Below are 25605 nucleotides of genomic sequence, written 5' to 3' on the forward strand. Positions count from 1 at the left end.
GAAACCTGGGAAGCGGAATCAAGTCCCTCCCAGCGCTTTAGAGTCGGAGGGAGAGAAGACAGGCGCGGGCTGGCGACCCCCTCCCTTTTCCCCACTCCTGGCAGCGCCAACCGCTCCGCGCCCCTTGGCACCAGCGCCTTTTCTCTGTCGGGAAGACGAGCCCAGCCCACAGCCGCGCGGCGGGGGCCGAGGGCGCCCCCTCCCTTCTCTCGCTTCCCCCTCCCCTTCTTCCCCTCCCGATACAATGACTGGGCCGGAACAGCGCCTCAGCCGTGTCTCATTGGCAGCGGCCGCCCCAGCCCCCGGAGAGGCGGCGGGAGGGGGCAGCTGGGGAGAGAGGAGCCCAGAGCCTGGGCTGACAGCGAGGAGGAGGCAGGCAGGACGGAAGGACTACAGGACGCGAGGAAGGCGGCCCGGAGCGCAGCTTTAAGTGTGGATCAAAGCGAGGACGCGCGGCGAGCGGCGGCGGGGGCGACAAACAGCCCCGGTTGGGGGATGCGGCAGGCGCTGGCTGCCCTGCGAGTCCGGGCGTCTGGCTGCGCGGCTGATGTGCTGAGCAGGAGCTTGGGCAGAGAGGAGAAGGAAGAAAGCAGCCGCCCGGGTAGGCGCTACGTAGAGCGGAGTTGCGGAGCTGGCGCAGAGCCGGGTCCCCAGGTCCTGCGCGGTGAGCGGCCGAGACAATAAAGTAGCGGTCGACAGTCCGCCGAGCGCCCGAGGCTGGAAGCGGGAGAGCAGGTAGGTGGATGACTGCCCCGCGTTCCCGGAGCGCACGGAGGGGGACGACCGTGCGACGCGCTACCACGGCGCCGCTTCCCGTGCGCCCCGGGCGCAGCGCGCGCGTTTGGAGACCCCCAGTGGAGGTGCGGGTCCCGGGCGCTCCTGCCGGCAGGAAACCCCGCCCCGCCGCTCCCTGGCTGCCTGCAGCCTCCGCTGGGGTCCCTCGGGCACTTGGCGCGGCGGCGCTTCGGTTGCTTTGGTGGTGTGGAGACAGGAAGTTTGGCGGTTTCTGGGCGTTGGCGATGGTGGGGTTTGCAAACGCGCCGCCAGGGACCATGTGCTTTGGTTGCCGCGCGTTCGTGGGAGGTGGGGGGAAATGCTGATGAATCCCAGATCCCTCTGCCCAGAGATACTTTCAAAAAGCGGCGAGAAGAGTGGAAGGGGGAAATCCGTTGCGTTTGCAGAGGATGCTAAGGTTTTGGTTTGGTTGCCCTTTTCAAATAGGTGTGTCTGCCCCTAGCCGCTGCTGTGTTGAAGTGACTGTATGCGTGTTGTTCGCTCCCTCTCTATTTTCTGGAATATTTCACTTTTTACTTTTGTCTAGGGAGGGGAAAACAAAGATGATATTTTGGGAAATTCCATTCGATCTGGGCTAGGGGATGAACTCTTCCTTTGCGTTGAATGATCTGTGCTGCGAACGATATTGCGGAGCAGTGCCCGGTCTTGTTCACAAAAGGGGTGAGAGCTTATATTAAACCTCCCCCGGATCTGAGAAAGCTGCTGCAGGAGGAGATCTCGCTTGTTCTCCTTTGTGTGGCCGCTTCCTTCCAGATGTGAGAGGGTTGGGCTGGGCGCTCCTGGGTGGGGTAATAATTATCGTGAACATTCCTGCGATCTGCTAGGACTTGTAAACATACCAGAGCCAACTCCTCTGAACTTTGCGAACCGACTTGGTCTGCTTGCTGGTACCCAGACGGCGGCATCTGGAAGGTGGCCCGGGGGGGGGGGGGGGGAATGGGGGGCAGAATGACCCTGGAGTGCTGACAGCCTCAGTCTTTCGGGAAAGGTTGTTGATCCTTCAAGGTTAGCTAGTGTTTGCCCATAAACTTAAACTCATTTGGAGGCTGGGTACAGGATTTTAGCGCAGTCCCTGGCATGCTGTTTCCTGTCATAAAGAGAATGGGTCTGTGGAGCTTCCCTATTAAACCTCTGCAGGGGAGGAGAAGCAGCTTCACCTTACTTAACCTCAGCAGACTGCTCTTTAATCCGCCATACACACTCCCCTGCCAATGCAGGAGACCCCGGCTCAATCCCTGGGTCGGGAAAATCCCCTGGAAGAGGAAATGGCAACCCACTCCAGTATTCTTGCCTGGAGAATTCCATGGACAGAGGAACCTGTCCAGCTACAATCCATGGGGTCACAAAGAGTCGGACAGGTCTTAGTTACTGAGCACAAGCACACACATGCCCTTTAGGAATGGTGCTTAAGAGAATTTACTAGGATACAGGCATCCCAAGAGGCAGTTTGAGGCCGTCATAAACAGTCCACGGCGTGGTCAGCTGAGCCCTAGACGGAGGTTAAGTAACCTGCCATAAGTTACACTGATAATCTTTTATTTACATGAGGTCAGTTTCCAAATGCCAGGCTCTTAACCATAACAGTACCTCTAAAAAGACTGTGTTGTGGTGGCATTGATAATGAAGAAGCAAAAATAATTACAACACAATAACAATGGATTCATAAGATTAAATCAAATGACATTTAAACCAATGACTGAACCAAGGTAAACACTCAGGGTATAATTTGGTCGCTAAATTAAATGTCATAAACTAGGTGATGGATATATTGATGACTATGAGTCTTACTTCTTTTGTGTATCTGAAAAATTTGAAATAAAGAGTAAATGTGCGTGCACTCATGTGTACGCACGCGGATGCAGACACACACACACACATTCACCCTTACCTTTTGAACAGTGCTTATTATTGTTTTCTAAAAGATGGCCAGAAGAATTTATGCAGTTCCAAGAACTTCTTGAACTTAAGAGGTTTATCATTTCCGCATGACATCCGCAGGTATTAATTAAACACTTCCTTTGCATAAATTCAGTAATGCAGGTGTAATGCACTTGAACACTATGATGATGAAAATCCACCTAAACTACTATTATAGTGAGGTCCATTTTTCATGACCCCTGGAAAAAAGTTCTCAGAAGTCTCTTCTGCGCATGCAAGTGATTGTCTTAAACTTCACTTGGTTTGGAAATGAATAATGGTTTTGAATTTGCATGTTAGTGGCGGGAAAATTAATGGCTTCTCAATCAGGCAGACAACTGTGCATGAGCCTGACAAGCCAAAAGAGTATGGGCGGAGTTAAGTTCACCAGCCTCTCCAGAGTGGAAATGCAGTTTTCTCAGGACTGTTTACTTGACTGGCCTCTATTTCTAGCAAGCCTGAGAATCCGAGCTCTCCATTTGAGTCCAGAGATTGAATCAAGACTCTGCCGTGCTTTTGAGCAGACAAAAAGGAAATTTTGGCTAACTGACAATACAAATAAGGTACATGGAAAAGAGTTAAAAATATCCTGTCAAAAAAAGAAAACACAAAAAATTCCCTGTCTTGTCCAGCCTGCAGTAATTGTCTGAAACTTCAGGAACTCTTCATTGTTATTTTACACACATCACACACTTAAATGAAGGCACCAGTCTTATTACACTGCAAGGAATTTCTCTTTCTCCCTCCCTCTCTCCATCCCTCCCCCTAAATCTTCCCTAGAGATCTGATGTTATCATGAAGGCACTATTTTAAAATACTCAGCGACTGCTGAGGTTCACTGAAATTATTATCTTCAGCTTATAGATAAATAAATCATGTAACTCAGCTCATCAGCAGCACTTGGGCGTTCATTTCCTTAGATATCTCTCTTCTCTCTCTTTGTAGACATGGTTTTGTTTTGCTTTAAAAGCCACTTACCTTTTTTTTGTAATTCCTTTATATCTCAATCATTTTCTTCTCTGTTAAGTGCATGTCCTGTGTGGTCAGAGAGAAACTGTAAAGTAGCAATTTTCTGTTGCTAGATGTTTGGTTTAGGAGCCAAACCTATTTTCCTCGATAGTCTGTGTCAATTTTAAAAAAACTCATTCTTTCCGGTGAAATCCATTTTTAACCTAATCTCATAAAGCAGTGTTTTTCAAAACGAAGTTCAGGAAATCAGTTTAGTGGGTCACGTAAGTATTTTCCTTTTAAGTATTACAAGGAGAGAAAATATCAGCATCATCTTAATGTCAATAAAGGTTCTGTAGTTTCATGAACCTTTGAGTCCGTCCTGAATCTGAGAATGTGTGCACACTCTGGATTGCTGGATAAAGTGTAATTCACACTATGATTTGCTATGAAAAAGTTTGCAAGTCTCTGCCACAGGATGTGTTTGTTTCATAAGTTGACAAACACCCAATTTAAATAGAATATATACATATATATGTATATATATATATCCCATTTTTACAGATTCAATTTTCTAAAAGGTACATAGGTAAGACTGATTTCAAGAGCATCTTCCTCAGGGTTGAACAGTGACTTCAGGATCTGATTAATTTTTTTCCTCTTTTGTTCTACCTTTTTCTTCCTCCCCTTTTGTTCCTTGTTGGGTGACAGTGACGTAGCAGTTGCTGGTTTACACAATTCCAGATTCAAGACCAACAGAAAAAGCATACACCCTCCTTCTCCAGTTGCTGAACAAAACGTCTCAGCACCAGTTCTGACTGGCCCAGTTGGCTTGGCTGAAGGAAACTCGTCGTCCTAGTGGGAGTCCCACCCAGGCCATGTGAACTGTGGATGCTGGAGGCCTGGACCTCCAGATGAATTCATTCATTCATTCATGAATGTTCGCCACAATGCACAAGTGCCTAACTCAACACAGACTGATTTCTGTTCTCTTTGATGCCCAAGATAATGGAGGACAAGCTGATTTATATTCTGGCAGATAGGTTTTCGCTATGATTTTTCATGTGTGTGAGGAAAGCTTTAGCTGTCACTTTTACCTTGGTCAGTATCAAGATTTGCGGATCAAAATGTAGAGCAGGTCAAAGTAATGGTGGTTTCTTTACTTTCCGGTGACACTGAGGGGGAAAAAAAGACAGATATACTGATTTAAAACCCATTGCAGACCCCACATCTCTTTTTTGCACTATGTGCAAATCTTGGGAGGCAGTTCTTTTAGTCAGTGTGTTGTGTGAATGTGGCAACCATGGATATTTCAGTGGCATCTTCCAGGAAATTCTTTAAAGAGTACATCTCCTTGAGGCTGGAGGTGAATAAATGCTCTGCTCGGCAGCTCTTCAGCCTGGAGGTGTTTATCTGAGCCAGTGTTGCTTCACCCCTGGGGATGTGCTGCTTTTAATTGTCCTCTGTCACTTTATGTACAAGTATCCAGTGGGAAGGGAACCCCATTTCTGTTTGGCTGTGAGAATAATGCTCATTCCCAGCAAAGGATCCTGGAAGTCAGGTGATCATGCTGGCTTACCCGGGTCAGTCCTGGTTAATGTCTGTGCCTCCAGTTTGAATGATAACTTATATGGTTACTTTACCTATAAAGGCTGTTTTGGGGGGCCTTGATTAGGGGTCTTTTTAATAGATTAAATTATAAAGAGCTCCTCTTACCAGGCAAGATTAGATGATATTTAAGAATGCGTGCCAGGGCTTCCCAGGTGGTGCTAATGGTAAAGAATCCATCTGCCAATGCAAGAGGATGCATGTCTGCGTGGTAAAAATATAAAGGAAAGTCGCTTAACCTTTTTTGTGCTTTGATTTCCTCATCTCTAAAATAGGGAGAATAAGAGTTCCCACCTCATTGTGTGAATAGAGGATAAAATAAAATTGTTTCATGTGGTGCCTGCTACATACTAAATAATCCATAAATGTTAACTATTATTTGTGCTTTGATGAAGCTAGGAGAAATAGTAATAGTTATTTTTTTTTATTGAACACTATGCACCACATTTAAGTCTGAGACTTTTTTTAGCTATCATTTTCTTTATTTTTACAAGTCCTGTGATCTGAATCTTATGGCCATTTGTTGTTGTTATTACTCCCATTTTCCAGATGAGGAAAACAGACTCAATGAAATTAGCAAGTAATGAAGCCATTACTTGCAACCCCCAGTCATTATGATTCCAGAGCCTCTGCTCTCATTTATTATGTTATATTGTAAGACTTGGAAGGGAGTTTTGAGATAAACCGGCCTTCAAAAATGACCGCAAGATGTGATGTGACTTGGCAAGTTATTTAAGGATGGTGCAGGCCAGAACCAAAGTTCTCTGCCTCCCACAACCATCGATATGTTGAGAACAAATGCATCTACCCAACAGGATGAGATGGAGAAGGCAATGGCACCCCACTCCAGTATTCTTGCCTGGAAAATCCCATGGATGGAGGAGCCTGGTAAGCTGAGCTCCATGGGGTCACTAAGAGTCGGACACGACTGAGCCACTTCACTTTCATTTTTCACTTTCATGCATTGGAGAAGGAAATGGCAACCCACTCCAGTGTTCTTGCCTGGAGAATCCCAGGGACGGGGGAGCCTGGTGGGTTGCCGTCTATGGGGTTGCACAGAGTCGGACACAACTCAAGTGACTTAGCAATACCAGCAACAAGATGAGAGCAGGAACAAACTGGTAACACTGGATCTGGAGTTGGGAAGATGTCTTCTAATTCAGCTACAAAATGTCTAGTACTGTCTTACTAGGTTATGTAAACTCCTGGGGGTATATGAGTTAATTTTAGGTGATAGATGGAGAATCATTTTACTTCAATGATTATTTTAATGTGTGCCAAAAGAATTTGTTTTTATACTCAGACCTTCAAACTTTATTAAATAATAAATTTCTTCTTGTCTTGCTGAGTAAATTATTAACACACAATATTATTGCTTAGGGTGAGGCTAGAAAGACAGTGTCAATGTAAAATCACTTAAAATATATATATTAGGTGAAACATAGGGTGGGTAGTGCTGGAAAATGGCAAAAGCTATAAAAGGGAAGATGTGAATGACTGAAGTTTGGGAAATGCTGGATTAGAGCAACGTTTGTCCAACTCCGTGCACAGACTTAGTTGGGAATCAGATTCCGATTCAGTAGATCTGGGGTGAAGTCTGAGATTCTGCATTTCCAGCAGCCTCCCGGGTGATGCCAATGGTGCTGGTCTGAGGATCATACTTTGCCTAGGAAGGGATCAGAAAACCTAGAAGACACATGCTGGGTGTTGAGGAGAATTCAAAGAAATGTAAGGTATAATGAAATACCACCTCACACTTGTCAGAATGGCTATCGTCAAAAAATCTTCAAATGACAAATGTTGGCAAGGATGTGGAGAAAAGGGAACCCTCTTACACTGTTGGTAGGAATACAAATTGGTACAGCTACTATGGGAACAGTCTATAGGTTTCTGGAAAAAAAAAAAACCACAAACTAAAAATAATACTACCATATGACCCAGCAATTCCACCCCTGAGATATATCTGAAAGAAACAAAACTACTAATTTGAAAAGTTACATGCACCCCAACTGAAGGCAGGAAGAGAAGGGGATGACAGAGGATGAGATGGTTGATGGCATCACTGACTCTATGGACACGAGCAAGCTCCGGGAGTTGGTGATGGACAGGGAAGCCTGGTGTGCTTCAGTCCATGGGGTTGCAAAGAGTCGGACATGACTGAGCGACTGAACTGAACTGAATGCACCCCAGCGTTCATAGCAGCATTATTTGTCCCTCAACAGATGAATGGATAAAGAAGATGTGGTATATTGGGTTGGCTTTTTCCTTCACATGTATATATACACACACATATACACACAATGGAATAATACTACAGTCATAAAAACAGAATGGAATTTTGCCATTTTCAACAACATGGGTGGACTTTGAGTCACTTATGCTAAGTGAAGTAAGTTCAAAAGAGACAAATATGCATGATATCGCTTACATGTAGAATATAAAAAATAAAACAAACCAGTGAATATAATAGAAAGAAACAGACTCACAGATGTAGAGAACACATTAATTGTGACCAGTGGGGAGAGGGAAGGAGGGAGGAGTAAAATAGGGGTAGAGGATTCAGAAGCACAAACTATTAGGTGTAAAATAAATAGGCTACAAGGATATATTGTACAACACAGGGAATATAGCCAATATTTTATGATAACTATAAACAGAGCATACCTTTTAAAAATTGTGGGTAACTATATTGTATACCTGTAACTTATATCCAGTTAAGTTCAGTCGCTCAGTCCTGTCCGACTATTTGCAACCCTATGGATTGCATGGACTGCAGCACGCCAAACCTCCCTGTCCATCACCAACTCCTGGAGTTTACTCAAACTCATGTCCATTGAGTCGGTGATGCCATCCAACCATCTCATCCTCTGTCGTCCCCTTCTCCTCCTGCCTTCAATCTTCCCCAGCATCAGGGTCTTTTCAAATGAGTCTGTTCTTCACATCAGGTGGCCAGAGTATTGGAGTTTCAGCTTCAGCATCAGTCCTTTGAGTGAATATTCCGGACTGATATCCTTTAGGATGGACTGGTGGGATCTTCTTGCAGTCCAAGGGCCTCTCAAGGGTCTTCTCCAACATAGCGTACATCAGCTATTCTTCAAAAAACAAAAACCATAGAAAATGTAAGGGAATCCCATTTCCCAGAAGTCTAAGCTGGTTGGGGAGAAAAGATGTGAAGGCAGGTGGGTGGTAAACTCCCTCATCCAGAGAAAGTGCAACACAGAAGGAGAAAGAGGTACAGAGACCATGGTGTGCCCCAGAGATGCTGCAGCGGGGTAGCAGGAGGGGTGGAGTTTCGGTTTGGTCTGAAAGATTCATAGCAGCAAGTGGAGAGCTCCCAGACAGGCTTGATGAGCACGAGGAAGGGTGCAAGAAGTAGATAAGACTCCAAAAAAATGCCTGCACCTACAGAGTGGAAATTTCAGTAACATTATGATCAACACACTGAAACATTCACTTAGAATAAGCTCTGTCTTCTAAGAATAAGCCCCGTTGCCTGGTCCTAATAGTCCGCATTGACTGTGTCTCTGTCAGTTCCACGCTACTTGCCACGTGCTCTCCAGACAGTATATATTTCATTCTGTCTCCACCATGAGCCACAATAGCTCACACTTTGTAGAGGTGAAAAGGGAGGCTTGTAGGGGCTGTCCCCTCGTTGAGAATCACAGCTGGTTAGTGGCAGACCTGAGATTCAGAGTCAGCTGGGTCTGTGCTCTTGGACAACACGCTGCAAGTGACTCTGTCTTGTGTTATTTCTGACAGTCACAGCCAGAGAGGCTCAGCTCTCCCTCCAGAGAGCATACCTCACCAGAGATGCTAACGGCTCATTTTGTTTCAGATGAGAATATTGCCCCCCAAAACAGATCCGGAACCTTCAGCCAGAGATGATTATATTTCTGCTTTGCTAAATAAGCCATGACCAGACTCCAGTTTTTAGCACTGTGATCTTCTATGAGAAATAGGTTCAAAACTGGCCCCTTACCCTACCCCTTTCTCCTGCAAATAAACACTGAATGTTTTGTTGTAACGAGGAGGCACTTTCCTTAGGAAGTCACCAAGTAGCCCACAGAGACAGTTATTGGAAATAATTATGCCTCTGTCACAGCATGGGGCCCATCACTGCCCCTCCTTATTTTCAAAAGGTCTTTCTGGAATACCAACATCCATCTTCCAGCTGGTGCTTATAACAGCCGACAGCGTCGGTAGGGAACCTGACAATGGATGAGGCCTGAGGATTGTTTTCTGGCTTCCCTTGTTGCACCTGACTGAGCCCAGCCATCAATTCAGTCCTCACCCAAGAGCAGGGGGACCATATGTGATTTGAATGAGAGGCCCAGATCACAGAGCCAGCTCCGGCCCTGGTTCATCCAAGTGTAATACTCCAACAGGGTTCTGCCAGATGAGGGAGGGGTTGGGGAGACAGGGTTGGGGTGATCCTGGGTGGAGAGTCAGAAAGGCTGAGTTCTGATCCCATCTCAGCAGCACGCTGACCTTAGCTATGTTAATTACCTCTCTGATTTCTCAAGTGGGGGATGATATTTACATTATGAACCACCAGACGTGTGCTCAGACTTCAAATCTTATTAAAGATTTGCACTTTATCCACAGCCACTGCACTCTTCTCCCTTTAAAACTTTAAAAGGGCTCAGAGAACACCTCCCCATGTTCAAAGGGATGGAGGAGAGACAAGATGAACGTAGAGAATTAAGAGATACAAACTAGTATGTATAACACAGATAAGCTTCAAGGATATACTCTACAGCCAAGGGAATATAGCCAGTATTTTCTACCTTTTAAATGCAGTATAAGCTATAAAAATGTTGAATCACTATGTTGTACACCTGAAACTAATATAGTATTGTAAATTAACTATATATATTTTTTAAAAAGTCTTAAATAAATGCATTTAAAAGAGCTTCTTTATCCATAGTGTGTTGGTTGGTGGAACATTTCAGTAATGTTATTTGCTGTGCGGTAAAAATGATCTTCTGTGTAACTTCTCCTATCAAGTAATCTTTCAGTTTTAAACAGATCTTGAAACATTAAGATAGTATGACTTCTTTGATAAATCAGGAAAGTTAAGGGTATTTGAGGCCACCACAAACGAAGTGATTGCATCCATTTAAACGTGCAAGTTATGAAATGCAGGACCCTGATTAAGTAATAAAAACCATGTGCCCTTAGACTGGGAACAGAAAGCCCAGTCCCAATGCGGCTCTAAGACACAAATTGAGGGCATATCATGGTAATTTGCTCCAACTGTGTTAAATTAATTCAATTTGTATTTTGAAGAGAAAAAAAAAGAAGCATGCTGTTTTATATACTTCCCTGCGCCCACTCTAGCTGTACTTTCACTGCCTAGAAGAATGGGCTGTCCAGTTTACTAGGGGTCAAAAGTTTGATTCAAACAAATTAAGAGTAAGGAAGTATTTTTACAATGATTCAGCTGCTTTCAACAGTTCGAGTCATGAGTGGTTCTTGGTGCACTGTCTAGCACTGAGCTTGATTACACTTGGAAAAGCGTAGTGGTGGACTATCCTTGGTCCTTTTCAGATCTCAGAGGAAAGCTGTGAAAAATGGGTATTTAAAAATTGGTATTTTGTCAGCAAATGTTCATTCTATTGGATAGATTCTTTCTCTTGATAATAAAAGGTGGAAATGTTAACTGCCGTCTTTCAGAGTACACAGTGCAGACTTCCACCCCACCCTTCTACAGTTTCACTGATACAGCATTGTCAAGGGATAAGACATTTGTTTCACTGAAGTGATTTTTCCAGGTGATTAAAGCTTACCTCTGTCCACCTACATTGTATTTTTGCTTGAACTGTTTCTGATGGAAACATGACACATGCTTCTTTACTTTTTTACATGGAATTTGGAAATGTGGATACAACTTTCCTTGACTTGGGCTTCTCATGATAAACATCCATTTTCGTCCCTTGCCATCATCCTCTTACTGTTTGACAGCAGACTTGCATTGGGCTGAGTGACTTTGTATAAATTATCACATATTTTTATTCTTTTGTAGTTATCATTATTCCTAATAATAGCGCTCCTCTGGGTAGTTAGCAAATCCCAGGCAGGGTGCTAAGAATGTCATATACATTATAGTCTTTGTTAACCTGCCTGACTCCCTCCCCCCACCCCACCCCCAAGAAATGAGATTATTCCTTCCATTTAGGGTGAGAAAACTGGGGTTTAAAAAACTAGTAGTGGGTGGTGGAGCTGGAATTTGAACCTGGGTCTCTAACTGCAGGATGTCTGCTGCTAGGTGTTACAAGAGTTGCCTCTTGCTCTGTTTCTCCTCTCTGCATATTTCTGTCTTTACTCCTACTTCTGAAACCTTCCCCCAAGTAAAAGCCCAAGATGAGTTCTGTGTCTTTTTTACGGAGCACTTGTTGGTATCTTTTTCCTTCAGTGGAGTTCTGAGAATATTTTTGCTGATTCCTAAGTTCCCAGGCGTCTTCTGCACAGTTGCAGTTTCTGGAGGTCAAATCTACGAGTTCATCACTATATGCGCTAAGGCTTTGGGTGGATTGGTTATAGCAGGGGTCCCCAACCTCTGGAATCTAATGCCTGATGATCTGAGGTGGAACTGATATAATAATAGTAGAAATAAAGGGCACAGTAAATGTAATGTCCCGAAACTGATCCCCTGAATCCCATGGTCCACGGATATATTGTCTTCCATGAAACAAGTCCCTGGTGCCAAAAAGGTTGGGGATCACTGGGTTATAGAACTTACTGCATTATGATTTAATAACATAATCAAGAAACCTGCAATCAGAGGAATGCCTGACACGCCTATAATTTAGGGGTCAGCAAACTTTTTTCTGTGAAGGGCCGGTTACTAAATATATTAGATTTTGCAGGCCATACGGTCTGGGTTGTAGCTTCCTAAATCAGTCTTTGCATGGCAAGAATAGCCACAGATAAGACATAAAATGATGCATGAAGCTGTATTCAAGTAAAACCTTATTTATAAAAACAAACAGTGGGCAGGGATTGGCCCACAGGCTTGTTGTTTGTCAACACCTGTTACAATGGACAAAAGAGCCACTCAGGGTATTTAAAAAACCAAGCTAGGTAGAGAGTTCAGATCCTGCGTAGAGCAGTAATTTCACCCAGAGACTCTGGAGACAATGCCTGGATGTGTCTCCCATCTTATCCACTGACTACTGTAACTTAGCCAGTTATCTTAACCTCTCTAGTCCTCGGTTTTCTGTCTTTAAGGTTAGGACGATAATAGTCCTTCCCTTTCAAGACTGCTTTGCAAATTAAAGGAATTGTTTGTCAAGTACTGATAATGATGCCCAGAGCACATTTACGTTTTTAAAGTGACCCCAAACTTAAATGTGAGCTGAAATAAAAGAATTGTCTCTAGTTTTTTGGTTGCAAAAATCAGAGTGAAATTGAAGAGTGTGACTTTGGTTTTCGTTTATCATCTGTGTCTCTGCTTTGCTGCTGTTTGGATGTGGCTGGCTGTGGGGTAACACAACATTCTTAGTTAAGACAATGAATTTGGAAACATGCTCTATCTCTATCCCTTTCACCCCCTTCACTCAATCAATCTAGACGGGGCTTGGCAGGTGTACTCCCCACTTGTGAAGCTCTGGGTTCTCTATTTGGGGGTGAAAGGCAACCTGTAAAATAGTTGCCTCACGTGTGTTCAAAAGGATACCACTGACACGCATTTGCTCTGCCCTGGGTTCTCTCTCGCCTTTCTTCTCCTGGGCATCCAGCTATTTTTAGTGACGTGTTTTAATCAGAGATGAACTTGTGAAGATCTTTGGCCCCAAAATAAAAGACTATGTCACAGCTGAATGAGAGAGGCGGGGAGTCATGCCCCAGGTCTGAGGACATAAATAGCAGAGGGTGTGAATGCACGAGGATGTGGGAATCTCTGTGAAGCAGAATCCACATGTGTTGTATGCACAGCACGATGTGAAAGGAAGACCTGGGAATTCAAAGGTTAAAGTGAGAGTGATGTTACGTATCAAATAAGGTAATTTTGACCCTGGAGTTGACATGTGAGTCTTTGGGGGAAAGTTGTTAGTAGATCTGGAACCAGAAAGATAACTGTTTGATTCCAGAGTCACCCAGTTGTGCTTACATTGTGCAGATCATTGTACATTCTGAGCCTCAAGAGGAAGGCTACTCCCAACTCTTAAGTGTGTGTAAAACAATAGGTCAAGGTAGCAAGACATCATTCTTAAAGTTCTCTTGTTGATGAGTTACTGTCAGACTCAAAAAAATTGTAATAGTGATTTCTTTCTTTCCTTTTTTATATTATTCTTTCAAGCCTGCATCCTTAAAATGGCCAAGTACAGGAATGGTAGATAGAAGGTACATTCTAAGGATGGAGGGGGAGGTGAGAAGCTTCCAGTTGTTTGGGCCCACCTTCTGAGTCATGTGGCAGGCATGTCCTCTCAGTGACCTGCTCCCACACCAGCAGATGGCAGATCTTCAACGTGGAAAGTGTCTGGGTCCCTCTACTACCGTGTGGGCCAGAGCACTGCTACCAGCTCCCACCCGCTGCTAGGCCACTCTCTACTTGGACTTGGACTCGAACCAGAACCAATCTAAACCACCCCTGCTTGGTCTGTGCTCCAACCAAGAACCTATGTTGTAACTGATATAAAGCTTTGACACATGACTTAGCTTCAGCCAACTGGGAGTTGCGAGAAAGATCATGGGAGTTGGAGCCAGAAGACCTGGGTTTAATCCTAGTTCTGTCACTTGCTTACAGAATAAGAAACTAGCCTAAACCTCTTCTGTGACTGACACACATTACTATATTTAATATTCTGCAGCAAGCCTCTGGGGATAAAATGCCTGGCACAGTGCTTGGCACAAAGTCAACGGTCAATGAAAGATGACTACTGATGTTATTCATATCAGGATTAATTATTCACAATGCTGAGTTGTTGCTGATCAACTCAAGCCATGTTAGTAACTTTATACCTGCTGGCTCTGAGGTTTGGAATGAGTTTTGCTAATTTCTCAAGTGGTTGGGTGATCCGTGGCCAGTGAGTGGGCCAGCAGAAACCAGAAGTTCCCTTAGCCCCTGTGTGTGGCATTTACCTACCTTGGGTAAAGGATATGTCTTAGGATAAAGTGGACAGGCTCCTGGGGTGGTGCCTTCTGATCCCTCACAAAGGGTGAGGGTGGAGCTAAGGGGGAGGCACCTGCTGATCAAGAAAAAACTGAGTCTTTTCCCTGACTCACCTGGGAAGCCAAAACCTTAGCACCTACCTGATACCAGTTCCTCCATTCTGAATAACAGAAGCCCAGTCTTATTTGAGGTGGTAGTGTACTTTGCTAAAACACTACATTTCCCTTCCTCCCACAATATTAAATATGGCCAGCTGACCAACTGCTGACCAGTGAGGTTTAAGTAGTGTTCTGTGGGATGTTCAGGAAGGATCCCAGTTGGGAGCTGACACAGGTGGGAGACTTGCTTTTTGCCTTTCCATCCTCCTCCTCTTCCTGCTGCCTAAAACGTAGAACTGATGGATGGAGCTGCAGCAACCTTTCTGTGACTTTGAAGGCAGGAGCCACAGGCTCAGGATGGCAAGGTTGAAGATAGAGGGGACCTTCATTCTGCGTAAAAAGGCTCCCCTGCCCAAATATCTGAGCACCATCCAAAGATCCTCCCTATTATTCTGGCTTTATGTGTATGAATGAGCCTTGGCCTCATTTTATATTACGGATTTCAAAAACCTTCAAAACTACCCGAGTCCCAGTGCTAAAGAACTGCATAGCTACTCTCATCCTCTTGTGTGGCTAGGTTAATTCTTTCATCCTGCTTGCAAACGCCTAGAGCCCAGCTTCCCAGCCAAATAAGCCTTTGATGCCATCGTTCTGTCTGTCGCACTAAGGACTGGACATTTCAGTGCTTAACTGCTCTCTAATTGTTTTGATTTGTTGTTTAATGGCCTTTCCGGGTGGTCAGGAAGTTTCTTCCAAATACTGTAACACTTCTTCTTGTATTTTCTGTCCTGAATATGTGGATGGATTCCTGATGACTGTTCCCTCAGAGGAGGGATCCTTGGAAAAGCCCTTAGAAAAATATTCGATGGGGTAACCTGGGATTTGCAGCCTCTTGGTCATTTCTGTTCAGTGAATAAACTTGACACTCTGCTGGTTATTCATCTGTTGATTATCATCTCCAAGCCCATCCTGCTCTCCTCTAAACTATGATCTGAGGTAGATGTCCATATGCTACGTTTGCCACAGCCCCTTATTAGCTGGCTTCTGGTTAGGCTGTCAGTGGGAGGTGCTGACCATAGATGGGGATGGGAGAAAGGATTTACTTCTGTTTCCATCTCAAGTTTGCATCTTTTCAGCCATGGACTTCAGTGGTGCTTCAGCCTGCAAATGTGTACTTGAGAGGGAATACTGATCCAGTCCGATATTTACAAACGTCATCATCTGAAGGCTGAGGGACACTTTTCACCAAAGCCTGTTTCTTTTACCTCCTGGGTGGCACACAGAGAAATTCTGTTGTTCAAGTTCCCCTTCAATAATACGTGAACCAAGAACTTCCAGATGTACAAGCTGGGTTTAGAAAAAGCAGAGGATCTAGAGATCAAATTGGCAACATTTGTTAGATCATAGAGAAAGCAAGAGAATTCCAGAAAAAGATCTACTTCTGCTTCATTGAGTATACTAAAGCCTTTGACTGTGTGGATCACAACAAACTGTGGAAAATTCTTAAAAAGGTAGGAATACCAGACCATCTTACCTACCTCCTGAGAAACTAAAGAAGCAACAGTTAGAACTGGACATGGAGCAATAGACCGGTTCAAAACTGGGAAAGGAGTACATCAAGGCTGTATATCAACACCTTGCTTATTTAACTTATATGCAGAGTACATCATACAAAATGCCAGGCTGGATAAAGCACAAGCTGGAATCAGGATTGTTGGGAGACATATCAATAACCTCAAATATACAGTTGCTACCACTCTAATGGTAGAAAGTGAAGAGGAACTAAAGAATCTCTTGATGAGGGTGAAAGAGGAGAATGAAAAACTGGCTTAAAACTCAACATTCAAAAAACAAATATCATGGCATCCAGTCCATTCGCTTCATGATAAATAGATGGAGAAACAATGGAAATAGTGACAGACTTTTCTTGGGCTCCCAAAATCACTGAGGTCAGTTAATGCAACCATGAAATTGAAAGACGTTTGCTGCTTGGAAGGAAGGCTACGACAAAACTAGACAGCACACCAAAAAGCAGAGACATCACTTTGTTGACAAAGGTCTGGTATAATCAAAGCTATGGTTTTTCCAGAAGGCATTTATGGATGTGAGAGTTGGACCATAAAGAGGGCTGAATGCTGAAGAATTGACACTTTCAAAGTGTGGTGCTGGAGAAGAATCCCTTGGACTGCAAGGAGATCAAACTAGATAGTCCTAAAGGAAATCAATCCTGAATATTCATTGGAAGGACTGATGCTGAATCTGAAGCTCCAGTACTTTGGCCACCTGATGCAAAGAATTGACTCCTTAGAAAAGACCCTGATGCTGGGAAAGATTGAAGGCAGGAGGAGAAGGGGATGACAGAGGATGAGTGATTGGATGGCATCACCGACTCAATGGACATGAGTTTGAGCAAACTCAGGGAGATAATGAAGGACAAGGAAGCCTGGCATGCTGCAATCTATAGGATCGTAAAGAGTCAAATATTACTGAGTAACTGAACAACACCAACAATAGCCTCCCCTGCTGGAGGATTATGGTGGGGGAGAGGAGGAGACTGAGTTCTGGCTAGCGGAATGAGGGTAGAAGTGTTTTTTGCTGTTACTGTATAAGGTGCCATACAAGGTGCCTCCACTACTTTCCTGACCTTCTTTACCCTCATTTGCCTTCTGGATGCAGAAGATCTGGTGTCCAATCCTGAGGCCCTGGGAGTTGACGCACTAGAAGGAAGGATCCTGGGATGCCCAGACAATTTCAGGAAACAGAATTCCTGTCTACCCCACAGCTGTCCTGCCCTGGATCATGACATAATGAGAAAGCAACCTTTAATGTGCTTACCCCATGAGACCTGGGGGTTGGTTTTTATAGACATTAGCTTTACATACCTTAACTAGTACGTGGACAGACTTCTGAAATTATAGCTTTTGACTCCAAGGCCTCTTGCATCCCAAGAATCAAAGTCAGAAAATGGCTTGAAATAAATAATAAGTGAATTAATCAAAGTACCACTAAACACATGCAGACTTCACAACTTGTTAGAGGTTTCATCGTTCATTAATTCATCCTTTCAGGAAATAATTTTTTAAATATTTATTTATTTGGCTGCACCAGGTCTTAGTTGAGACCTGCAGGATCTTTTAGTTGTGGCATGTGGAATCTCATTCCCCCACTAGGGATTGAACTTGAGCCCCCTTCATTGGAAGCGTGAATTTCTAGCCACTGGATCACCAGGGAAGTCCCAGGGAACACTTCTTGAGTACCTGCAGTGATTGTGTGAAGGACCATGAAGACCCTAAAGATTGAGAGAGTGTGACTTGGGGAAGGATGTAACTTTGGATTAGCAATGGAATAAAACCTGTCTCTAGAGTCTGTGTTTCATCTGAGCTAGAAAGCTGAGACTTGGAGAAGGAAATGGCAGCCTACTCCAGTATTCTTACCTGGAGAATCCTGTGGAGAGAGGAGCCTGGTGGCTGCTGTCCATGGGGTCACACAGAGTTGGACACGACTGAAGCGACTTAGCATGCATGCATGTATTGGAGAAGGAAATGGCAACCCACTCCAGTATTCTTGCCTGGAGAATCCCAGGGACAGAGGAGCCTGGTGGGCTGCTCTCTAGGGGGTCACACGGAGTCGGACGTGACTGAAGCGACTTAGCAGCAGCAGGAGCAGCAGAATGCTGAGAAAGAAGCAGTCCTGTGAATACCTGGGCAGGTGTGCACTCCCAGCAGAGGTTGTGACTAGTGCAAAGGCCCGAAGGAGGAATGTGTCTGCTGAGTTTTAAGAACAGAAAATGAGCCAGTGTGATTGGAGCAGAGTGAGCAGGGGAGAGAGTGGTAAGATGAGATTAAATCATGGCGTGCCTTGTACACCACATTGGCTGTGCCTTTGTGTTTTATTCTGAGTCCAGTGGGAAGCCAATGGGATAGTAAGCAGAGATGTGACAGATCTGATTCACAACAGCATTTAAGTGTTGATTCCCCCAGGGTAAAATAGACACTCACTTCAGACAGAACTAAGGGTATTCTCCTGGGAATACCTACAACAATGTCAAAATAGGAGAGTGCTGAAGACAGGAGTGTTGCGGGGAAGAACCACATCTGGACTGATGAGTCTGTTTCTTTGACTGTAACCTTTGTTATCCATCGCTTTTGTTACTATAATCATGCATAATGACCTGTCTTGGGGAGCCCTGCACATTGCCTGAAGCAGTTAACACATCCCCTCCTTGAGGTTGGTCATTCCAAGAGTTTTTTCAAGATAAGGAAGGGTCTTTACTTCCTCAACTCCTCCCCGTCTCTGTCCTGTATAAGAACCTGGCTTTCAGACCCAGACAGGATGGTTATTTTGAGGCATTGATCTTCCATCTTCTCTGTCAGTCAGCTTTCCGAATAAAGTCGTAGTCCTTGCCTTAACACCTCATCTCTTGGTTAATTGGCCTGTTGTGTGGTGTGCAGACTGAGCTTAGACTTTGTAACATGAACAAGCACCTTACAGGGAAGGCCAGGAGGGATTGATAAGCCTTTCTATATTTTTCTGACTTTCATTCTTCGCTTTCATTATCATTATTGAGCTTTTCCTTTAAGTACAACTGGAGATGAGTGCTTGGGTGCCTGTGGTTTATTTTAGGAGGCAATCTCAAGGAGCAGGTGTTTGTAAACAAGTGTTGAAAGGAAAAAAAAAATGCGCAACCTGAAAGTGAAGAATTATGTTTTAGTCGGTGGATTTGCTGAGGGTTTAAGCCTGGGAGCAGTGCTCTCACATAGGTAAGAGAGGGACCAGAATAAATGGGAATATTTGCAACAAAATCTGGGTAGTCAGAATATCAAAAGATTACTGTTAATTAAAGGAAAAAAGATACCTTTAAAGTTAATGAATTTAGCACTTATCTGTGAACGGGAAGGTGCAAGAGTTTGGACTTATTGAAATCATTCCTTTGATGTGCATGGTAAATATCTAGAGCTAATACCTGTTTTTTTTTTTTCCCCCACCCTGAATCCCCTCAGGGTGCGCAATCAGGGGCGGCTGCAGTGGCCTGTGGTTTGACGGTCACAGGTCACAACACCCTTTGTTTACTGATGCGGCAGGTGACAGTTCTGCATCCACACGGGAAGCAGGATGCACATGCACATCACCAGAGGGTGGCTGCACCTCCGTCCCACTTGGGGTTGCTCTCTGAGACGCCATGCTAAGTGCACCTTAGAATTTTTCTACACGATGGGAGGAAAGCAGGATTAGTTTTCCATGGGCTCTTGGCCCCCTCGGTCTTACACACTTCTTGAGTGTAAGCTGCCTCCTATTTCCAGGTTCGCTCAGGCCTCACACTGAGTGCTCCTGGCAGACTCCCAAGCTGAGCCCCAGGGCAAAAAGCCTCAAGGCCTTCTTCTGTAGGCTTTAGCACTAAATGCTCTTTTAAAATGGTGGGTTTTCATTCTACAAATGTCCGAGAAGCTAACCAGAGAGAAAAAGGGTCTGGGTAGGGGAAATAGAAAATGGCAGCCATTATGCCAGCAGAAGCCCTGAGGCATGGAAAGGAAAAGAAGGCTGCCTGTTGGAAGAAATGAGATGACTCTTTTTCAACAAAGGGTTTTGTGTTTGTTGCACGCTGTGGTTTCTTCTCTCTCTCTCTCATGCACACACACACACACACACACACACACACACACAGAGTACAAACCACATGGAAGGACTTTTGCCCTCCCCCCAAATAATACCATTCTCTTGACTTAGATCCTTTGTACAACCTCCGTCTCTTGCCCCTCCCCAGCCATACACACATACACACTTTGCCTGACTAGTTCTCATTTATCCCTGAAGACCCACATCTCAGTTTGATGGCTTTCCTTAACTTTCTAAACCTGGTAATACTGTCTTAGAGCTTTTTGATTTGTCAACTTGAAAAATATTCACAACCTAAAAGCTGAGTTATCTTTTATTCAGCAGGAATTTTTCAGACTTCAAACCTAGGAGGCAGCATCTCTACCCTGAGAGAACTGCTCCAATAAGGTGAAGGGAAGGTCCAGGTTATATAAAAGTTTTGTAACAAAAGACAAGTACTCTGAACACCAAAAGATTATTTTTAATTGAAATAAATCCGATATCTCAAGGAATTTAGTGCTTTTTATGGATGGAATGATTCAAGAGTCTGGGCTCACTGAAATTATTCCTTTGATACGCACCTCTCCTATCTGGGGTCAGTATCTGTGTTTTCAGATCCTGTGTTTCTTCAGGGCTCACCTAAGGGAATGGCTGCTGTCTGACGGCTGCTAGATGGCAGATATTCTTTTCCTTCCTGAGTTTCCTCAGGGCTGCAATCACTAATGACTGTGACATCTTTTGTTTACTGATATAGTAGGAAATATTCCATTTCTCAAATTCTAAGAACCAGACCCCCACTCAGAGTTCAAGTTAAGAACAACCAACCAAACAAGTGGATGTAGGGTAATGTTTCTTTCTCAGCATATGATTCCACAGACTGCTTACCTCAGGATCACTAGGGTGCTGGTTCTAAGTACCCATCCCTGCAGCCTGCCCACACCTGCTCAACCCAAAACCTAAGGAACTGGCACATAAGCAAGCTGCCTGGATGTTTCTTCTGCATATCCATTTTCAAGAGCCACTGCTCCAGGAGATTCTCCCAGTGCTCTTTGCAAAGAGTGGTACTTATAACTGGGCCTGAACATGGAAGCAGCCTAGATGCCCATCCGCAGATGAATGGATAAGGAAGCTGTGGTACATATACACCATGGAATATTACTCAGCCGTTAAAAAGAATTCATTTGAATCAGTTCTAATGAGATGGACGAAACTGGAGCCCATTATACAGAGTGAAGTAAGCCAGAAAGATAAAGAACATTACAGCATACTAACACATATATACGGAATTTAGAAAGATGGTAACGATAACCCTATATGCAAAACAGAAAAAGAAACACAGAAGTACAGAACAGACTTTTGAACTCCGTGGGAGAAGGTGAGGGTGGGATGTTTCAAAAGAACAGCATATATATTATCTATGGTGAATCAGATCACTAGCCCAGGTGGGATGCATGAGACGAGTGCTCGGGCCTGGTGCACTGGGAGGACCCAGAGGAGTCGGGGGGAGAGGGAGGTGGGAGGGGGGATCAGGATGGGGAATACGTGTAACTCAATGGCTGATTCGTGTCAATGTATGACAAAACCCACTGAAATGTTGTGAAGTAATTGGCCTCCAACTAATAAAATAAAATTAAAAAAAAAAAAAACTGGGCCTGAGAGGAACCAGAACTTTGTCAAGCATCTTAGATCTGTAGAAGTTTGATTTCTTATTTCCCCACTGGTCTCCTTCCTTGCTCTCCTTTGCTTACACATGGTTCCCTCAGTTCTAAATTTTATCGTTCTAACAGCCAACTGGCTCAGCCTCAGAGTCCCCATCCCCAGTCCTGGATTCATCCAGCTTGGACCAGAGGTCACCCTTGCTTCAGCCAGCTATGGTCCAGGGGATGGAAGAGTTGATGTCACCTTCTCTGCAATTACTGTGGACCAGGCAGTTTTTTTTGCAAAAAGAATAGAAATCATCATTTCTAGTGCGACATCCCATGGGCTTTGACATTCCGCTATTCTAACATCTATTAATATTAACTAATGTAATTGGCAGTATACTTCCTAGTATCCACCCTCAGACTGAGAAAAATCTAAGTACAAGACCACCATCTTAAGGACCCTTATATTCGTAAAATTTATCAGAGTGCTTATCACCAAGAGAGGACTCAATAAATAAGATTGACCGGATAGGTCACTGCAAATGTACAGGAGAACAATTCCACTGTTTTTTAAGTTTGAAATAAATATTAATTAAGGCATTGTTCACAAACAGTAAAATATACCCATTTTAAGTGAACAGTTTGATGAGTATGACAAAGGTATGTACCAGTGTAACCATGTGTCAATCAAGATACAGAACATTTCCATCACCCAAGTCTCCTTTCTCAAAGGGCTACTTCTTAATTCCTAATTTGCTTTAGAAAAGGGTAGTCCAAGCTTGGATGCAGGAGGTGGTTCTCACAGTGTGCGGTGTCACCCAGGAGCACCAGCCTTTCCTGGAAACTGGCTACCAGTGCAAATCTTTGGACCCAAACCCCTGACCTGCAGAATCAGAAACTCTCAGGATGGGACCCTGCAATCTGTGTGATGCTGGTGAAAGCTGAAGTCTGATAAACACTGCACGAGATCACTGCACTGATCATTTAAAATGAGCAGCTGGAGTGGAGCCAGACGGATCACAGAAACACTTGAGAGCCTGCCCTGGAATCAAAAGCAAGTACAAAAATGGCGTGAGCTGATGAAGTGTTTTCTGAAGAAAAGCCTGGGTGGGGCCTGCAGGATGGATTTGAAGGCAGAAGGTGGGAGTCGGAAAGACCAGCTCCTTTTACAGCAGGCTCTGGAAGATCCATTGTCACTGCAAATGCATAAAACTACATTGCTCCACTTCTTGAGGACTTTGGTAGTTTTAGACTTTGTGCAAGGAGGTATTTGCAAAGACTTTATCTTATGATGAGATTTGGCAGTTAGGTAGTTTTCCTCCCCTTTGAAAGGGTTTAGGTCATACATCTAATCCTGATGTTGCTTTCATTAGAATTTCCCCCCACTCTATTCAGCTCTTCCTCAGCCTTTATGATGTTCATTTTTAAGATTTATGTGTGTGATTTGCTGCTTTTTGTCCACAAGGTTGCTAGGCTGAACAAATCAACCTGACAGAGGATAGTGGCTGGGCAAGTCATCACAGAGGAAGGTGGAACAAAGGGAGTTTATTGTATGGATTGAATGCTAGTTTGAATAAACAAGAAATATACACAAGTTCTAGCTTCAAGAACAATGTTGGCTGATGTGCAGTTGGTCAATAGATTTTTAAGGGAGAGGAGAAAAGGAACTAAGTGATTGCTTCAGAAATAAATATGAGCAAAACAAACAGATGCTTAAAGAGATTATTTGAAACTTGGAAATTCAGCAAAACGATCACTGTATGTCTTTTCAACATGATACCAGAGCAGGCCCTTCCCCAGCTCTCCAGGGGAAGGTAACCTGGTGATCAGAGTCCAGATTGTGGAGTTGTAGGAAATCTTTATATATCCTAGAAATAGCAACCCTTTATCAGATACAGGATTTGCAAACATTTTTGCAATCTGATAGGGAGAGCCTTCAGATCATGATTAGAGTCTGGCCCCTGTGATCGGGGGAAGGGAAGGACGGAGGAGTGGGTAGGAAGAGTCTTAGACTCTGGGCACCTGTAAGTACATTTCGCTGAGGTTGATGGGTGTCCTCAAACCCAGATTGCCCATTGGAGTCCCACCTCCCATACGATGGACCCTTGCTGCGCTCGGCTCTTGGCTAGAAGGAGCCCAGAGGATCAAGAGAGCATTGGCTGGGCTGTCAATGAGCTGTGCTGTCTGCAGTCAGAGATGTGAGTGGTGCATTTTAATAGCCAGCTCATCTGCTCTCTAAGCCCCGTGTCTTCTTAACCAGGTGTGTGACTGTACGGGCTTTATGTCCTCATGCTCTCCCTTCTCTGTACTACTCTTTACTGCACCGCGTGTGCCTGGCATGATATCCCCAGGGCCGAGCACAGTGTCTAGCATCTTTCAAAGCAAAGGCAACCTGAACTTTTCAAAAATTAATTTGACATTCTTTTAAATTAAAAAGAAAGAATTTATTCATATAAGGAGAAAAAAAACAAACAAACAAACTTCAACTTGGCTTAAAAGAAAAAAGTGCCCTGTGGAAGGGGCAGTTCAAAATCAGTAAAATCTGCAATACTGGTTGTAAACAACTGAAAACACTAACCTGAAAATCTTTGTTAGATAAAATGTAAGGAAATAAATGAACTTATGGCTATTGATCAGGCGAAATACTGGAAATACCTAATCCCAAGAAAATCTTAAGCTCGATTATCTATTTATTGTGTTTAGAAAGATGGTGTTTGTTCTGGGATATCCTTATGAGTTTAATAAAGTATTTATAAATGACCCCACATGTAAATAAACTGCTTTATTGGTCTGAAGGAGTCAAATAAATGGTCATATATATTGGTCAACTATAAAAAAATTTTTTTAACTATGAAAACAATGGTTAAGACTAAGCACTTCCAATGTAGTGGCCCAGATTTAATCCTTGATTGGGGAACTAAGATCCCACATGCCATGTAGCATGGCCTAAAAAATTGGGGGCTTCCCAGCTAGAACTGGTGGTAAAGAATCCACTTGCCAATGCAGGAGACACAAGAAATGTGGGTTTGATCCCAGGGTCAAGAAGATCCCCTGGAATAGGAAATGGCAGCCCACTCCAGTATTCTTGCCTGAAGAATTCCCTGGACAGAGGAGCCTGGCCAGCTATGTGGGGTTACAAAGAGTCAGACTATGACTGAGCATACATACACACACATAAAAGTATAGATAATTCTCCCATACTCGCTGCTTTGAAGTTAGGCAAAGAGAGGAAGTGTCAGGAAAGGGTGTGAAATCTGGGCACTGTACAGGGCTGTATGAGAACTCTTGTCTTACCTGTTGGTGGACTTGCTCGTGTACATGTGGGTGGTCTTGAAAGTTCCTTGCTTATAGTGTAATATGTGGGAGTCTAGGGCCCCAAGTGGCAAACCTAAGTGTGAGCCTGCCTACTGCAGTCATCAACACCATTAGCTTTCCTGTTGCCTCTCAGTAGCCCTCCACCTGTAAATTTAGGTCTGTAATTTACAAGTGTGCTCCTGCTGCTGAATCTGTCTCCTTTGAGGGTGCATGAAATCAGGTGTTTGGAAGCAGAATCCAGTTTCACCCTTGATTTGTACTTTCAGATATGCCTTGAATTCATTTAAGTTTCTTTTTACCCCAAATGGAAATTGCCTTATTGTTTTATCTGATAATAAAAAGTATTATTAAAGCAATTCAATATCAAGGGGGAAAATAAAAAATCTGGAATTTCATCACCATGAAAGAAGCTGCTCGACATTTCTTAAAATGAACTCTAGACTGATTTAATTTCTTTTTAAAAAATTTTATTTATTTGGTGATTTTTATTATTTTGGGCTGTGCTGAGTCTTCGCTGCTGTGTGTGCATTTTCTCTATGTGTGCATTTTCTCTCTAGTTGTGGCGAGCGGGGGCCAC

The 25605-nt window shown here is 43.9% G+C and overlaps 1 protein-coding gene across 1 annotated transcript in view; it reads left to right on the plus strand.

The window, feature by feature from the left end:
• The first annotated feature begins 344 nt into the window (after positions 1–344).
• FRMD4B (FERM domain containing 4B) overlaps positions 345–25605 on the plus strand; it is a 347554-nt gene continuing 322293 nt past the window's right edge. The window contains exon 1 of the mRNA XM_065933299.1: positions 345–735. The gene's annotated coding sequence lies outside the window, so the exon portion shown is untranslated. The remainder of the gene's footprint in view (positions 736–25605) is intronic.

The sequence above is a fragment of the Muntiacus reevesi genome, chromosome 4 (assembly GCF_963930625.1).
Source record: "Muntiacus reevesi chromosome 4, mMunRee1.1, whole genome shotgun sequence".
In the NCBI taxonomy this organism is placed as follows: domain Eukaryota; kingdom Metazoa; phylum Chordata; class Mammalia; order Artiodactyla; family Cervidae; genus Muntiacus; species Muntiacus reevesi.